Source organism: Suncus etruscus, chromosome 6, assembly GCF_024139225.1.
Source record: "Suncus etruscus isolate mSunEtr1 chromosome 6, mSunEtr1.pri.cur, whole genome shotgun sequence".
Lineage (NCBI taxonomy): Eukaryota > Metazoa > Chordata > Mammalia > Eulipotyphla > Soricidae > Suncus > Suncus etruscus.
Genome location: NC_064853.1, coordinates 10562726 through 10582336, shown reverse-complemented (window position 1 = coordinate 10582336; position 19611 = coordinate 10562726).

Genomic DNA, 19611 nt, shown 5'->3' with positions numbered 1-19611 from the left:
TTGAATATGTTATTATAAGCTGTTTTCAATTGTAGGTAGTTTACCATCATACCATAATGCTCATGAGTTTAGACTGCTTTTTAGGAAAGGAACCTGGATGCTTAAGACCTGCTAGATAATATTTTATGGTATGGACTCCTCTAACAGTGCTCATTACCATAATCACTTAGTTTTCTAAACTTAAAACTATGATTGTTTTTAAGAATGCTCTATATACAATCTAACCCATGAAGCCTTTCTTCGGTAAAGTTTACCCTCACCAGTCATGATTAGCCTAGAAAATGAAAAACCTTTTCATCTGACTTGCTGCCTTTGTATTTTTTTAAGCTTTCTTGTCCCGTCTCACTTGGGTCAGCTTTTCAACTGTAACCCATGGATCGATCCTCAGTGTCTGTCTATGTGTACGCATAAATATATGTGTTGGTCACCTAAGTGTCTGTCTAATGTCCATCTGTAATCTACATAATGTCTGTCTATGTTGTATACTGCCCTTCCCCGTTATATATAACCCCACTTTCTCCCTTTGCTTACCACCCTACAAATTCTTTTCTAACCCTTCACTCCCTCACCCCCCCATCTGTTATTTCCCCCCATTTAACCCCTTTTGCCCTCAGTTCTTAACTCCTCAGGAAGCGGAACATTTCTCCTACCCCAACCAGTTGCCAACCAGCTCCCAAAGTGAAAAGATAGATTCTCAGCCTGAAAAGAAGCTGCTGATTTGCTCTTTGTTCCTCCCCTCCCTTCGATGTGGACTAACTATTGCTCACTACCAGATATGGTTTCTGAGACGTCCCCAGTTCGAGGACATTTCCTGATATGCAACTGCTGGAAGCCAATGTTTAGACTTTATAAGACCAAATCACAGGCTGAAGCTATGCTCCAGATTTTATTCACCCCCAGACCATTTCAAAAGATTTAAAGGGAAAATGTATATCTCCTTTGAATATTTATTTAGATGTATTTCCTTAATGGGTACAACCTTTATTGTTCTTATATAGCAACAATTTCCCCCATATTTGGGGATCTATTTAGTAGAGAATTCTAGTAGATAAATTTCTCCAATGTTCTGAGTTCATGTTAGACCAGGTTATAGAATTGTTTAGCTTATTTTTACCCCCATATGCACCAATAGTACCATGTGGCATTGTTCCTTTTTGCAGAGGCACATTAAAATGGGGAAATCTTACACGTACAAACAAGTTCTATCTAATAGAAAGAGGAACGCATAAATTTTATACTGCAGTGGGGCCTTACACCCTGAACACTTACTTGTCATAGTGACTTGGCTTTGGCTTCAGAAGATCGGACATTGACCATTCACCCTAAACCTTGAAACCCACCTATGGAAACAACACTGTTTCCTTTTTTTAAATTATTTTTTTCTTACAGAATTATTTATGGTACATAGTGACAATGAATGAGGGGCATTCCCACCACCAGTGTTGTCCTCCCTCCACCCCCGTTCCCAGCATGCATCCCATATCTCCTTCCTTTTTCCCCCCAGAGTACTAGTGTAACTGGTCTCCACTTTACAGTGTGTTGTAGATTATCTATTCTGTTGTGGTTTGAGATAAAAAGGATAAGAAAAAAAGGAAGAAAAAATTTGGTAGCACTACCAAAAAAAGAAAGAGAAAAAAAATGCGCCAGGTTAATAAGAAAAGGGAAAAAAATCACCAAATAATAATCACAGGAGTGAAAAGGGAAGAGAAAAGTGGAAGAAAAAAAGAGAAGAAAAATAAAGTCAAAAACTAACAAATCAAAACAAAACAATAAAAAGAAGGGGTGCTGGGGTGGCAGGGTTTGGCATTCCCTCTTTTTTTTTTTTTTTGCATAGGCCAGTAAGCATTGGGGGAGAATGGGAATTCCCGTGGCCTAAGAGATTCAGGACTTCTCCATCCTTGAAACATATCATCATAGAATCAACCCCTGGCGCCATAGATACTCATTACCTCATCCCAAGGGCTTTTTATGTGGTGCCAGAAAACTTTCCTCTCAGTTGTGGGTGAAAAAATGAGGCCACTGTAGCTAGCGGTCTTGGTATTTGTGCAGGTCCTAGGAAAGGGTCTAGGTTAGAGTCTTTACGATTCTAGAGGTTCTATTCCATCATTGTTGTTGTGTTCAGTCTTCTGTTACAGATGCTCCCTGTTTTCATTCAGTCCCTAAGCTGATATATGGGATATTATGGATCTAAGGGTTCTGCTCAGTCTCTGTTGTCCAAGAACAACACTGTTTTCTACACCAGCACCAGGAATAGGACTTCTACTAGAGAAGATCCTACTGCTGCCCTGGCATCAACTTACTCCAGAGTGGGTTCATATGACACCCTGATGACTTGGTAACAGCAATAACCTTTCAGGGCAGGGTTCTCTGCATTGGCACCTAATGATGAGATGAAAACAGAAGACATTTTGCATCACCCTGACTTCGACATAAGATTTGTACAGATACCAGGATCTCTAACTACAGAAACCTAACAGCAAGGACTGTGATTATGAAGAGCTTTTACTGGGACCACAGAGAAAGGCTTTGGGGTTAGACAATTTAGCATGCCTGGAGCCTGGAGTTGGTCTTATGCCAAGATACTCACGGGTAACATATTGTTTCTAGGGCAAAGGTTTTTCCTTTCTATTTTCCACAAATTTTGATGTGCCTATTCAAACAACAACTGCCATACACACAGCATTTTTATTGTATTTTTATCTCTGATTTTAATAACAAAAGAGAGCTTACAAACCCTTCTGTTATTATATTAATAACTTTATTGGAGATATAATTATTTCCACAAATATACTTACTACTAAGCTTTCTTTTTTTCTTCTCTTCCATTTTTTTCAGTTTTTCTTTCTATTTTCTTTCAATTTTTCTTAATAACTTTGCTTTCCCTTATCTTGAAACAAATGTATTTTGACCAGTTATGTTAACTATGTGATGCATTTTCTTTAAATAAAATAAAAAAATTTAAAAATAGTAAATCTTCTTTGAAGATTTGGCTGAATTCACTACTGAACTGATCTGGATGAACCTGGGCTTTTTTTCTTAGCCAATTTGGAATTCTTTAAATTTTTAACTTGTGGTTGGTCTTATTCATTTTTTCTACTTCATCTTATTAAACTTTGCAGGTTGTTTGATTCTAAAAAATAATCAGTTTCTTCTAGGTTCACCCTTCAATGGTATAAAGATCACAGTAAACTCTCATGATCTTTTGTATTTCTGAAATATTGATCTTAACTTCTTAATTTTCATTTCTGTATGTATTTAGGTTTTGTTTATCTCTTCCATCTGAGACTAGGAAGGGGTTGTTTCTGCATAATTATAAATATATGCTCCTGATTTTACTGACCTTTTGCATTGTTTTCTTGATTTTTTTAAAAAAATATTTATTTTAGCCACTGTGGTTTACAAAACTATTATTCTTAGAATTTCATACATAAACTATTTTAGCATCATAACCTCTACTAGAGTGTCTGTATCTTTCTACCATTGTTTATGGTTTTGAGGGCATATGTTCTTTTCATACTATGTTTATGTCCTATATGTGAGATAAATCTGCATTTGGTTTTCTCCATCTGACCAACTTAGCATGACATTCTCCAGATTTATCTGTATAGTGTCAAATTGCAAGATTTTATCTTATCTTATAGCCAAGTAATATTCCATTGTGTGTATATATACCAGATATGGTATTATATAATATATATTTTATTATGTGCATATACCATAGTTTCTTTATCCAGACATAGATTTTTTTTGCATAGAAATTGTTTCCAGGTATTTTGCAATAGTAACTAATGTTGCAATGAACACAGAAATGCAAATATCTTTTCTGAATAGAGTTCTTTGGCCTTTGATATAATACTAACAAGTGGAATTGCTGGGTCATATGGAAGTCATATAGATGTCTAATTCCTCTTATGTTTTCCAAAAGGTCTGGAACAGTCAACACTCCCACTAGCAGTGAATGAGAGTCCCCTTTTCTCCATATCTCTCCAACATTTATTTTTGTTCTTTGTGATATGTGCCAGCCTCACTGATAAAAGATGATGGCTCAGGGCCGGAGAGATAGCATGGAGGTAGGGCGCTTGCCTTTCATGCAGGAGGTCATCAGTTCGAATCCTGGCATCCCATATGGTCCCCCGTGCCTGCCAGGAGCAATTTCTGAGCCTGGAGCCAGGAATAACCCCTGAGCACTGCTGGGTGTGACCCAAAAACCACACACACACACACACACACACACACACACACACACACACACACACACACACACACACACACAAAGATGATGGCTCATTGTTTTAAGTTGAGATTTCCTAATGATAAATGATGCAAAAACATTTATTTGAGCAGGTATTTTTACATTTATTCCCATAAATTTGTGAGGAGTTTTTTTTTTGGTAGAATTTCACAGATGCTTTATATATCTTAGATATCAATGCTTCATTCAATAAAATATAGGCAAATATTTTCTCCCAGTGTATGCAGTATATCTTTTTATTGTAGTAATCATTTCTATTGTGATTCAGAAGTTTCTTAGTTTCTTAGTTTGATACAGTCTCTTTTATTTATCTTTGTTTCAGTTTCTTGACCAGTGGTATTGAAATATTGAAGATACTTCTAGAATCAATATCATGAAGTGTTCTGTTTATGTTATTTTCAATCTACTTTGTCAATTAAGGTCTGATATTAAGGTCTTTCATGCATTTTGATTTGTGTATGTTAGAAAAGACATTTTTGTTTTTGTTTTTTGGTGCTCAGGAGTTACTCCTGGCTATGTACTCAGAAATTGCCCTTGGCTTGGGGGACATATGGGATGCCAGGGGATCAAACCACACAGTATGTCCTAGGCTAGTGTGGACAAGGCAGACACCTGACCCTTTGTGCTGTTCTGGCCCCAATTACATGCTTTTTTACTCTTCCTTTTATTTATATAATGTATTATGCTGATTGACTTGTGGATATTAAACCATCCTTATTTTCCAGGGAAAAATTCTACTTAATCATGATGTATGATTTATTTGGGGGGGCACACTTGGAAGTGCCCAGGAATTACGCCTGGCTCTATGCTCAGAAATCGCTCCTTGCAGGCTCAGGAGACCATTTGGGATGCTGGATTCGAACCACCAACCTTCTGCATACAAGTCAAATGCCTTACCTCCATGCTATCTCTATGGCCCCTGATTATTTTATGTATTGCTAGATTCAAATTGCTAATATTTTATTCAGTATCTTTTCATCTGTTTTTATTATATATACATATATGTATATGTATGTGTATGTATATATATATATATATATATATATATATATATATATACATACACACACACACAGCGCTCAGGGGCTACTACTGGCTCAATCCTCAGAAATTGCCCCTGGCAGGCTCAGGGGACCATATGGGATGCTGGGATTCGTAGCACTGTTCTTCTGTCCTTCTGATACAAGACAAATGCCCTTACCTCTGTGCTATCTCTCCAGCCTCCTACTTCTTTTTTTAATGAATTTTATTGTGACCAAAAGTGAATAACAAATCTTTCACAGTAATATTTAAGGTACATAGTGACAATTAATCAGGACCATTCCCATCACCAGGGTTATCCTCCCTCCACCCCTTTTTCCCAGCATTTGTCCCATATCTCCCTCCTTTGCCCCCCTGGAGTGCTAGTGTAACTGTTTCCCTCTGTGTATAGCTTGTTGTAGGTAGGGTATCAATTCTGTTGCTGTTGACTTTGGGTTTGGTGTTTAAGTCATCATTTTTTATTTCCACTCAATGTTCATATGGCTGTTTGGTCCTGGTACTGTTCATTTTTATTTTTATCCTCAATTCAGGAGGCAGAACAAGATGATTCAAATTGTGTAATGTCTTCAATTTTCTAAAAGAGCCTGAAAAGGATGGAGAGTTTTTATACTGTAGAGTTTTGAAAGAACTTAGTAGTGAATTTATCTGAACTTTGACTCTGTGTGTGTGTGTGTGTGTGTGTGTGTGTGTGTGTGTTGAGCCACACCTGGTGGCGATTGAACTGGGTCAGTCCCGGGTTGGCTGCATACAAGGCAAATTCCCTGCCACTGTGCTATTGCTCCAGCCGGATTTTTGGTTTTTGAGGATTTTGTTTACACTTCTTTGATAGTAATCAGCCTGTTCAGATACTCATTTTCCTGTAGATTTAATCTTGGAAACCGACAGGAATCTAGAAATTGTCCATTTCTTCTTGGTTCTTCAGTTTTATGGCATACTGATTTTTATAATTCCTAATAAACCTTATAATTTATGTGATATCTGTTGTGATTTTTTCCTTTTTTAATAGTTAAATAGGATATTTTTCACTTTTTCTGAGAGTTTTAATAATGTTTTATCTGTATATTCTTCAAAGAATCAGCTTTTGGTTTCTTTGACCTTTAGAAATATTTCATTGTTCTGATCGCTTTGGGTTTTTTGGTTGGTCTTTTGGTAATGATTAAGAAGTAATGTTGGGTTATTTACATGGGCATTTTTTTCTGATTTCTAATAAATGCTTGCATTACTATAAACTACTCCTACACCACTTTTGCTGTGTCCTGTATGTTATAGAATCACATATCTTCATTGACATTTGTTTTCAGGAAAAATTTGATTCTTTTTCTGATTTTATTTTTGACCAAATAGTTGTGTAATAGCGTGCTGTTTAATTTTCAAGTGTTTGACTTTTATTTTCTTTGTTTCTGTCTGTGATAAACTTCCATTTTTAACACATTCTCATTATCAGAGAGAAGAGTTGATGCAACTTAAATCCTTTTTCATATGGAGGCATATTTATGACCTAGCATGTATCTGTCTTGTAGAATGTTCATATCCACTGAGAGGAATGTGCATTTGACTTTTGGTGAATATATGAACCCATGACTGTAGAGCCCATCTCTTCCATTCCTTCCTTAAAACCTCGTGGTCTTGGAGGTTTTAGCCTTATTTATTTATCCAGGGGTCATAAAGTAATGCTGAAGTTTCCAACTACTTGTGTTTTGTTAAAATCTTCCTTTTAGCTGTTAGTTGTTTTAAATATCTTGATGGTCCCTCATTAGGTGCATAAGTGGTTAGAAGTGTGAGTTCTACACCATGTATATCTATTTCTTGATCACCAAGAAATAATCATCTCTGTCCCTTAAAACTTTAAACTTGAATTTTGCCTTGTTTGATATAAGATTGGCTTCCCCAGCCTTTTTAAGGGATTATTTGCTTGAAATATTGGTTTTCATTCTTTCATTTTGAGTTTGTGCTTCCTATACGTGCAAATGTGTCTCATAAAGAGCAAAAAGGTTTTATAATTCATTACACCATTCTATATTTCTTGACTGGTACATTTAGACATTGGCATTGAGTGAGATTATTGACATAATGTAGGGTTATTTTTGCCATCATTCTGTAAAAGCTATGCAAGTTCTTTACTTAGAAAAGCCCTTTCCATGTCTCCTTCAAATTTTATTTCAAAGCTATGAAATTCTGAAGCTGTAGTTTAGCCATGAAATTTTGTATAATTCCTTCAAGGCTGAATGCTAAAATATATGAATAAAGTATTCTTGGTGAGGTGTTCATATCCTTGCATTGTGTTTTAAAATGATATTCCACTATTTTTCTCCAGACAGTCTCACTCCATAAATTTGTTGTGAATCTTAAAGAAACCCCTTTGTGGGTAATTTTACTTTTTCATATGAAAAACAGGGAAACAACCTTATTGTTCCAAATTAAGTCAGAGTTAATGCTCTTGGTATGGAAGCATCCCACACTCCTCTGCAAATCCAAAGTCAAATGGAGTGCCTCACTACGATCAAGTAGGTTTCATCCCAAGAATGCAAGGATGGTTTAACATCCGTAAATCTATCAACATAATACACAACATCAACAAAAAGAAAAATAAAAATCACATGATCATATCAATAGACGCAGAGAAAGCATTTGATAAGGTCCAACACCCATTCTTTTTTTTTTTGATCATAGTGGCATACATATTGTTGACAATAATACTTTAGGTACATATTTACATAAAATCAGGGGGGATTCCCATCGCCAAATTGTCCTCCCTACACCTCCGTTTCTGTCCTACCTCCCATTTCCTTTTCCCTCACCCCAGGGCGGCTAGAATATGTGGTCCCCTCTGTATCCAACCCACTACTTAGTAGTCTTGTAACTGTTTGGTCTTGATGCCTCCCTTATTTCCCCCTCTAACTGGAGGCAGGACTAGTTAGTTCAAGTTGCGTGGTTTTGTTTGAAAAAAAAGAAAAATAATAAACTGGGATAAGAATCTAATACCCCGAAAATGGGCGGAGTCCTTCTAAAGGCTCTCATCATCAACTTGGGAGATGGAGAAAAAGAAGGTGAAACACTCCACTAGTACCAAAAGAAGTATTAAATATCCAGTGAGGGCTCCAGCTATATCGATAAGCACCTCAAAGAACAGACAAAACAAACAAACCAACAAAAAAAAAACAAAAACAAAAACTAAAACAAACAAACAAAAATCACGCCATGGTCTTGAATTAAGAAACATGGTATAGCACATAACGAAAGAGAAGAAAGGAAGAAAGAAAAATAAATAAATATAATTGGGGACAACACTTTCAATAATCGCACCCAAACAGAAAAATCGACCAAAATAGATAAATAAATCAAAAATAATAATAACAATAATAAATAAAGGTAATATATATATATTTATATAAAAAAATAACCAAGATTTTGTGCTTTTTGTATTTGTTTTTTCCCTCCTGCCCTGGCACAGTAAATATGGGGGTCATTCGAAAAGGAATTCACTTGGCCTAAGAGATATGGGGTTTCTCTGTCCTTGGAGCATACTGTCATGGGATCAACTCTAGACTTTGCTCATGATTAGGATCCTTTACTTTCCCAATGGTGTTTTTGTTGTTGTTGTTGTTGTTGTTGTTGATTTTGTTTTTGTTTTTGTTTTTGGTGTGTGGAAGACTTCTGCTCTATGTTTAGAGGTCTCAGTATCTGCACAGATCCTGAGGTGGGACTTATGATGAAGTCAGTCTTTGTGGTTCTAGAGGTTCTGTTACCTCAGTGTCATTTTAATCCATCTTCTGTGGTTGGTGATCTTGGTCTTTGCACTGAACCTAGGGTGGCACCTAGGATAGCGTCTTTCTTTGTGCTTCCAAAAGCCCCATTCCGTTACAATTGTCTCTGCCGGACCTTTGGGACTGGGGATCATGATTATTGTGCAGGTCATAGTTCAAGCCCTAAACTAGGGCTTTTTTATTGGTCCCAAGATGTATACAGTCTGGTCGTGGTTCTTGCAGCCAGTCATCTGCAAATCCCGATCTTGGTTTTTGGACTTACCAAAGGGTGCCAAGGCTTCTGGTTTTTTAACCAATCTGAAGAAGGTCAGGGGATGTGTTAGGAAGATGCCTGGGAACCCACACCACAAGAAAAACCCAAAAGACAATGGGAAAAACTGTACTTCCAACATAGGCATAAAACCTGTAATACACCACCTCTTTACCTGCTCTCCCCCAAATGTAAGGTAGTCCTCTGCACCACTTTGGTTCCTTAAAAACTTCGCTAACTTATTTTATTTTATTTTTTTTCTTTTATTTTTTTTGTTTTGTTTTGTTTTGTTTTTTTGTTTTGTTTTGTTTTGTTTTTAATTTATTTATTTATCTTTTTTAAATGATTGTCCTACATATATATTGGTGAGCACATACATTTTTAATTCCCCCCCCTTTTTTTTTCCCTCGTTTTTGGGTATGTGACCTGTTTCGGTTATCCCATCAATCCACCCACAAATATACAGACATTATAATGTAGCACCACTTCCCCCTGCAAAGGCACACTAAGTAAAGGGGAAATCTTACATATAAAAAAAAAGAGCTCCTATTTACTAGAGATAGGAACTCATAGTTGTTTACAATATGGGGATATCTCCTGCCTTGAAAATATGTCATGTGGAATCAACTTAGACCTCAGGTGATTAGATACCATTCATTCAGCCTTGAACCCTTGATCCCCAACATAGAAATGGCACAGCTCTTCACAACAGCTGCAGGAAACAAACTTTATCCGGGACAGCCTTGATACGGCGGGACTAACAACAAGGCCCAGCTCTAACATGTTATCCTGACAACGAGGAAAATGCGAACATCTTGACCTTAGAGCAGATTAGCCTACCTTACCAACTAACGACAAGACAAAACCAACACCCATTCTTGATCAAAACTCTCAGCAAGATGGGAATGGAAGGAACCTTTCTCAATATAGTTAAGGCCATCTACCACAAGCCAGTGGCAAATATTATCCTCAATGGAGAAAAACTAAAAGCCTTCCCTCTAAATTCTGGCACAAGACAAGGCTGTCCTCTCTCACCACTCCTATTCAACATAGCACTGGAAGTGCTTGCTATAGTGATTAGGCAAGAAAAAGATATCAAGGGGATCCAGATAGGAAAGGAAGAAGTCAAGCTCTCACTGTTTGCAGATGACATGATACTCTACTTAGAAAACCCTAAAGACTCTACCAAAAAGCTTCTAGAAACAATAGACTCATATAGCAAGGTGGCAGGCTACAAAATTAACACACAAAAATCAATGGCCTTTCTATACACCAATAGTAATAAGGAAGAAATGGACATGAAGAAAACAACCCCATTCACAATAGTGCCACACAAACTCAAATATCTTGGAATCAACTTGACTAAAAATGTGAAGAACCTATACAAAGAAAACTATAAAACTCTGCTGCAAGAAATAAGAGAGGACACGCGGAAATGGAAACACATACCCTGCTCATGGATTGGCAGGATTAACATCATCAAAATGGCAATACTCCCCAAGGCATTGTACAGATTTAATGCGATCCCTCTAAAGATACCCATGACATTCTTCAAAGAAGTGGATCAGGCACTTTTGAAATTCATTTGGAACAATAAACACCCTAGAATAGCTAAAGCAATCATTGGGAAAAAGAATATGGGAGGAATTACTTTCCTCAACTTTAAACTTTACTACAAAGCAATAGTTATCAAAACAGCATGGTATTGGAATAAGGACAGGCCCTCAGATCAGTGGAATAGGCTTGAATACTCAGAGAATGTTCCCAGACATACAATTACCTAATTTTTGATAAAGGAACAAGAAATCCTAAATGGAGCAAAGAAAGCCTCTTCAACAAGTGGTGTTGGCACAACTGGCTAGCCACTTGCAAAAAATTGAACTTAGACCCCCAGCTAACATCATGTACGAAGGTTAAATCCAAATGGATTAAAGACCTTGATATCAGACCCAAAACCATAAGATATATAGAACAACACATAGGTAAAACACTCCAGGACATTGAGACTAAAGGCATCTTCAAAGAGGAAACTGCACTCTCAAAGCAAGTGAAAGCAGAGATTAACAGATGGGAATATATTAAACTGAGAAGCTTCTGCACCTCAAAAGAAATAGCACCCAGTATACAAGAGCCCCCCACTGAGTGGGAGAAACAGCTGATACAGTTGACTTTTCCTGGACTTTTGCATCCACTTATTGATACCTCTGAATTCCTTCATTTAAAGAAGTTTTTTTTCCCCCTGTAACTTCTGGTTGTTAACATCTAAGTCCAGCTCACCTAAACAGTGATCTAGTATTCCTATTCATTATATCAAGTAGGAGTCTGTGACTACAGATTTCTGGCAGTCACAATACTTTCTAATATTTCTTTTGTTTTTTTTTCTGAATATTTCTTAAATTTTTCTAATATGTACCACTGTCTATAGTTCTAATTTATGTGTACCTGGGTAACAACATGGGGCTTGTTGAACCAGTGAAGTTTCTATAACACTAAAAAATAACTGAATTGGGTTTTGGCCTAGGGATTTACAGTTGTTGGTATGTAGCAGCTGATATGATGTCCAACTCCACATGAATTGGGAAGTGAGTGGAGGTTGTGGTCATATGTACCTAATAACAACTTTTCTGGGGAAACAAAGCTGATCTAATGTTGTGTATGTAAATATTTTAGGGGATTATTATGTTACTGACCCTACCCTGATTGGTGATTGTGCCCTACCCTAAGGTGTGACCTGGCATTCTGCCCCCACCCTAGGGTGGTACCTGATTCTGCTTCCACCATTGGGTGATATCTGATCCCACCATTGGGTGGTACCTGATTCTGGAGGATAAAAAGAAGGGTCTGTGGAAGGCGAGAGGCATTTGGCTGGAACTCATGCTGAGTCTTTGGACTTCAGTCTTGTCCATCGAATAAAGCTAATATTTCCACAAGCCTGACTATCTGTGAGCTGTTTACCCGCCGTTTCACCTCAGAACTGTCGGCTGGACAGGGTGGCAGACGCGTGCTCTGAGCTGGAGGGGAAAGACCTCATCCTCCATCCCTCCATCAGTCAACCTCTTCAGGGGCTGACTTGCAACAATCTAAGTCTGATTTTTTTTTTTTTGCCACCACAGTTTGTGTGTGGCTGCTCTAAATCCTGGCCTGATGGATGGAATTCATCTCTGGACAACCTGCTACAAACCGAGGTCTCTCAGTTCACAATCTCATCATTTGCGATGGCTGCTCCTAGCTGTGACATAGGGTCAACTGCATGCCATCTGTGTTGCTGCTGCTATTTTTCAGGCTCTATCTGACACAGAAAGTACAGACACAAAATTGAACCTCTCTGAAGCCTTTGTGCATTTATTCCAATTTAAGTAGGCGACTAAGTCTGGTACACCCATGCTGAGGAAATTTCCTTTAGTTCTGAGACAGCTGAAGGTACAAAACTGTCAAATCAGATGACTACTTTTAATCTCTATTTTATTAATGTTTACATTTACATTTTATTTTTATTAAAATATGGTGATTTACAAAGTTGTTTATTATAAAGTTGTTTCAGGCATACAATGTTCCAACACCGGTCCAACCGTCAATTTTATTGTCCTCCATTAATGTCCCCATGTTTCACCACACCCCTTCCTACTTGCTCTTATGGTAGGTACTATAACACATTTATTTCATATTACTTTCAAATGAAACTTTAGGAATGGCAAATGTAATTATCAAAAAATAAATCAATAAAAGTTAATTTATGATTGCTTTATGATTTTAACCTATATAAATAAAGTGTTTTATTCTAAGAGAATATTAGGGGTGGGAGGGAGTTTTGGGACACTGGTGATGGGAGATGTTATTTACATGACTGAAACCCAACCACAATCATGTTTGTAATCAAGGTGTTTAAATAATCTATGTATATAAAAATTAAAAAAGAGAATATTAGTTTATAACAGAAATATATATTACAGGTACTACTTAATTATCTACATTAATAAGTAAAAGGTTGCAATAAAGATCTCTGTAAAAATTAACTGATCAGATATGGAACAATCAATATAAGTGAAATTATTTAAAATTTATTATTGAAGATTTTTAAAACTTCATAGCAAGCTAGAAGTATATACACCTTTCTTAATCTAGTACAGGATATAAGAACAATCAGCGAGTGCCATACTTAATGGCACAATTTATAAAGCTTGTTCACCCTTTAAAGAAGCTTTTAATTCTTGCAAAACTGGGTTCAAAGCTATGAATTTCCTAAGTTGTTGCTTGTCTATGAAGCTCTGTCTCATTCATACAAATTTGAAAGATATTGTAAATGGATGGTGTATTCTTGGTGAGCTGTTTATTTATTGAGTTTTTGTACTTTATCCCTGCTCTTCTCTTCTGGCTCATAGATCTCATTTCGTAGATATGCTATAAATCTTATGAGTTTTCCTTTGTATGTAATTTCCTTTTTGATCTTGCTACTCTCAATATTCTCTCTATCTTTGGTTTTTGTCATTTTGAGTACAATGTGCTTTGAAGTTTTCCTAGTTGACTCTATTATTGCTGGGACCTTTTTGGTCTCTAGGATCTCAGTCCTGTATTATTCTACTCTAGGAACTCATCAATGATTGCTGTCATTACTGTTTCTTCATCTCATCTGCCTTCCTATTTTTCAGGGTGTTTTCTGGTGTTTCTTACATTGTTTATCATAACTCATCCCACAGTTCTCTAATATGCTGTTCATTTCTTTTTATACTATATTTTATCTTTTGTTGTTTCCTCCTTCTCATCATGTAACTCCTTGATCTTGTGCTCAGCTGCTCTAATTCTGCTGTTCAGAGATTCTGTTGAGTTTTCCATATCACCTGCCAGACTCTTCCTTTGTCTAATTTCTGATTTAGTAGTTCTCTCATTTTGACTCATATCTCCTTGTGATAGAACAAGGAGATATGAACGCTGACTGCCAGTGCCATAGTTCTTTTGTTTGTTAAATATTCTCATTGTGGTGTCACCAAAGTCATTGTTTGAGTAGTTTCAGTGCTGATTGGTGTTTTGTGCCTTTGGTGATATAATTTTTCTCATTAAACTTACCGAGCTTCTATGTGTTTTCCCATTAGTTTTTAAATGCTCTTACTGTGTTGGTGCTGAATTTTTTTATTATAATAATAATTTTTACTTTGACCAAAGTGAATTACAAATCTTTCACAATAATATTTTAGGTACATATTGACATTAAATAAGGGGCATTCCCACCACCCCATATCCTTCTCCCTTACCCCCGGGCTGCTAGTATAAGTGGTCCCCTCTGTGTCTAGCATGTTGTTGTTAACTCTGTAAGATGCGGACAGATTAGGCAAGGAGTTTCTCTTTTTTTCTTTATCCACCTTCACTGAATGACAAACATCATTACTTTGTATGACTATATATGTGGTCATGTACTTCAGGAGCTGAATCGTGGTGGTTAATCTCAATAACTTTTTTTTCCCAATAACTTTTTAACTTTAGCTTTACAAGGTAGAAAATGGCATTGAGGATCAACTGCATTTTATTTTTATAATAATTTCTTTATTTAAGCATCATAATTACAAACATATTCGTAGTTGGGTTTCAGCCATAAAATGCACACTCCCCTTTACTAGTGCAACTTTGCCATTACCATTGTCCACCATTTCCCTCCTTCCCCATCACCTGCCTGCCTTCAAGACAGATATTGTATTTCTTTCTCTATCATTGTCATAGTAGTTGTTGGTTTACTTATTTCTTTAACAGCACTTACCACTATTTGTGATAAGCTTCAGATCATGGGTTGATCCTTCTGGCCCTCATCTCTATTGTCTCGGGGTATTATTATTATACTGTCTTTAATTTTTCTTAAATCCCACATATGAGAGACTATTCTGTGTTTATATCACTTCCTCTGACTTATTTCATTCAACATAATAGTATCTATCCAGATATAGGCAAATTTTGTGACTTCATTCTTTTCTAACAGCTGTAGGGGTGTATTACATTTATTTGAGTATAATGCGCACCCCTAATTTTCTATTAAAAATCGGTATAAAATTTTGTTTCACACCAAGCATTGTAATTGACAAAAAAAAGTTGTTAAACACGTGTGGCCATGATAAAAATCATTTATTGACAATGTAAACTGGTATACACACAATACCGAAATAAAATTACCACCGGTAACAATATTTATTTAAAATGCTTCCAAGTCAGATTCATCATCAGATACACTAAAGAGTTGCTCCCATTCTTCTCGAGTTAGTTTTTCATCAGTGTCCCAGTTGGCAGGAACATCTGTTTCTCCAGTTTTTTTCGTTTTCTTCTGAGTCTAAATTCCACAGCAGGTCGTCTTCTGTGCTGTCCATTTTATTGCTGATGCCTGTCTTCAAAAAACTCTTGATGATCATTTCTTTTGGTATGTCTTCCCATGATGTTTTAATCCAGGATGTCATGAGAGATAGGCCAGGTTTCTTGAGGTACAGTACACAGTTGCATCCTGGAAGAGGTGCAGTGTTAACTCACAATTCGCCCGTGCTCTCATTGGACCGGCCGCCACTGCCACCCCACCCCAGCCCTCGTTTATAACACACACCCAAACTTTGATTTCTTTTTTTTGATAGAAAATTTTGTGCATTATACTCGAATAATATGGTACCACAGTTTCTTTTGTTACTCTTCTGTTGTAGGGTATCTGGGTTATTTTCAAATTCTGACAAATGTAAATAGAACAAAGGAGTGCAAAGGGTATTATTGTATTGTGTTTTTGTGTTTCTAGAGTATATCCCTAGGAGTAGTACTGCTGGATCATAAGCTCCATGCCCAGTTTTTTAAGGAATACCTATATTGATTTTCAGAAACTGGCTAGATTGCATTCTCACCAGCATCAACATCAACTGCATTTTCTTTTCCTTTTGCTCTCTTGAAAAGTCACTACCTTTTCCCTCCACCTTTTCTTATACTGTTCCTCTATGAAATGTTCATCTCATGCTCTTCTTTCTAAACTTGACCTGCTGACTTCTTTTGAGACTCATCTGGAGATGCTTAGGTATTGCTTCAGGCTCTATACTAAGGGATAAGTGATTTGGGGGCAACATATGTGGACCCTCAATCAAGCTGAGTTAGGCTCCATTAAGTCAATATCTTCTCCCTTGTACTGTCTCTCTTTGTTCCTGACCCACTGACTTCTTCTGCCCCCTAAAATAGATTTGATCTTTCTCCTTGACTGTTTTTTTTTTTTTGATTTTTTGGGCCACACCCAGTGTTGCTCAGGGGTTACACCTGGCTGTCTGCTCAGAAATAGCTCCTGGCAGGCACGGGGGGGGGGGCATATGGGACACCGGGATTCGAACCAACCACCTTTGGTCATGGATTGCCTGCTTGCAAGGCAAACGCTGCTGTGCTATCTCTCCGGGCCCTCTCCTTGACTTTCTTACCATTCTCTCTACTGGATACTCTATAAAATTTAAAATTTTATTTTTAGTTCCAATGCAAATAATCTTAGAGATGTTTTGTAAATTTTTATAACTCTCACATGATGTGGCTGCTTCTAAAAGTCTTCTTTTAAGGATCCTGGGTAAACTATTGAATAATATTATTGGGTTCCTGCTAAAGTTCCAGTAGTTTTGGGGATGTTGACCTATTATAAAACAGCCTCCTCATTTCTTTTTTTTTTTTTTTATTGTGACTGAAGTACATTACACAGAATTATTTACGGTACATAGTGACAATGAATGAAGGGCATTCCCATCACCAATGTTGTCCTCCCTCCACTCCTGTTCCCAGCATGTCTCTCATATCTCCCTCCTTTACTCCCCCCCCAGAATACTAGTATAACTGGTCTCCACTTTACAGCTTGTTGTAGACTGGGTATCTATTCTTTCATTGACTTTGGGTTTGGTGTTCCAGTCTGGTCATTTTTTATTCACACTGCATGTTCATATGACTGGTCCTGGTATCATCATTTCCCGCCCTCAATTTATGAGGCTGAATGATTCAAGTTATGCTATTCTGTTGGAGATAAAAAGGTTAAGGAAAAGAGAAGAAAAATTTGGTATCAACTACTAAAAAAAAATCACCAAATAATATCCGCAAGAGTGAAAGAAAGGAAAAAGTGGAAGAAAAAGGAGAAGGAAAATAATATCAAAAACAAACAAAACAAAACAAGAAAAAGGAATGCTGGAATGGCAGGGTTTGGTGTTCCCCCCGCTTTTTTTTTTTTTTTTTGCATGGGCACAGTAAATATTGGGGAAGGAAGGAAATTCCCGTGGCCTAAGAGATTCAGGGTTTCTCCATTCTTGAAGCATATTCTCATGGGAACAACCACTGGCTCCATACATACTCATTGCTATATCCCAGGGTTTTTTTGGCTTTTTTTTTTTTTTTATGATGTCAGGAAACTTTCCTCTTAGTTGTGAATGAGAAAGTCAGGCCACTGTAGCTAGCAATCTTGGTATTTGCGCAGGTCCTAATCAAGGCCTAGGATAGAGTCTTTACGGATCTAGAGGTTCTGTTCCATCATTGTTGGTGTGTTCATTTTTCTGTATCATGTGCTCCATGTCTTTGCTTGTTCCCTAAGCCAAAGCCTAGGAAATTATGGTTCCAAAGGTTCTGCTCAGTCTCTGTTATCAAAATTGGGCCTTTGTGCTAAGAAATCTTGATTTTTGTAAGAGTCCTGGGCTACAGCCTAGGGTAGGGTTTTCCTTAATGGTCTCAAGGTAAGTTCTGCCCAGTCGCGGTTGTCAAAGTCAGTTTTCTGTAGTTAGTGCTCTTATTTTTTATAGTTTAAAGGACAATACATCTTCTGATTTCCACTTAGTGTTGGGTGATGTGATAGGACCTCCTAGTCTTAGGTCAAGTGGCCATTTCCTCGCTGTCCTCATTGTCATATTAACACTGGTACAAGTAAATCTCCCAACGCTTAGTTCCTGGTGTTGTTGCAGGGAGTTGTTTCAGTTCTACGTCTGGGATCTGGGGTTTGAGAATGAACTAACACTGTCCAATCTCGTGGAGACTGAGTTGTATCCACATGACATATGTTCAGGATGGGAGGCACCCTTGTATATAAAGTGTGAGTTCTTATCCTTAGAAGATAAGATCTTGTTTCTGTGTCTATGATTTCGCCTTATTTACTGTGCCTATACAAAAACGTATGTGTCCTTTTGTATTGCTGGTGCTATTCTGGGTAAGGATGACAGGCTACACACGCAGTATCTGTGGTGTGCTCTGAGCTTTTATCCCAGGCAAGATGTTTTCTTGGTTATTGTACCAAGCAGCACCAAAACTGGTGAAGATAGAGAAAATATGTATATATAAAAATAGAACAAATAGATAAAACTGAGACAAAAAAAGTAAATTTTAAAAAAAGGAAAAATACAAAAGGTATTTGAAGAAAACGAGTGATGGGGGAGGCTATCTGTATGTTTAGGAATGCATATCTTAAGATTCATTATTATAAAGGTATTAAGCTTACATAGGCAATATAGGCCTCCCAATTAGGTCTTCTGAGATATTCTGTTGAGGAGTGACAGCCAAGGCACTTTTTTGTATCACAGACCTTGGTCTAGAGTTTGAGATACGATTGAGGCATTTCAGAGTCCTGTAGTGTCCTGGAGCTGGGGGTTTTGCTGAAGCTGATTCTGGTATCATGCAGTAGTCCACGATTTGATGAGGGTGAGAGGGGCCACCAAGATGAGTCAGCAGGCATGTTGGTTGTGCTTTCTTGCCAAGACATGAGATGGGGATCGAGAGGGTGTCTTTTATTGAGGAGCTGGATGGTGGTCTGTTGTGGCAGGAGGTTGGTCTTGGTGTCTAACAAGTTAAGAACTGAGGGTAAAGAGGGTTAAATAAGGTGAAGATAACAAATCCTGCTTGGGAGATGAGGGACTCGGTCCTCAAACTTTTTAAATAGGGGGCCAGGGTCTTACTATAGTAAAAACAAAACTTATGAACGAATTCTTACACACACTGCATATATCTTATTTTGCAATGAAGAAACAAAACAGATACAAATACAATATGAAATACAATATGTGGCCCACGGGCCATAGTTTAGAGGGTCTCTGGGTGAGGGAGGGGCATTATATAAGAGGGGCTATATACATTGTATAGATAAATTGTTTATGGATAAGGCTTGACAGTTAGAGAGGACCACTGTATAGAAAGCAATGTTCACATCTACACTGACTTCAGAGATTTTTTGAGTGCTATCTTCCATATATAAGGTATTCCATTTGCTTTTCTTTAAAGCAGGGGTCTCAAACTCGCGGTCCGCAGGCCATTTGCGGCTCTCCATACAACATTTTGTGGCTCTGCCCTAGAGGAATCTT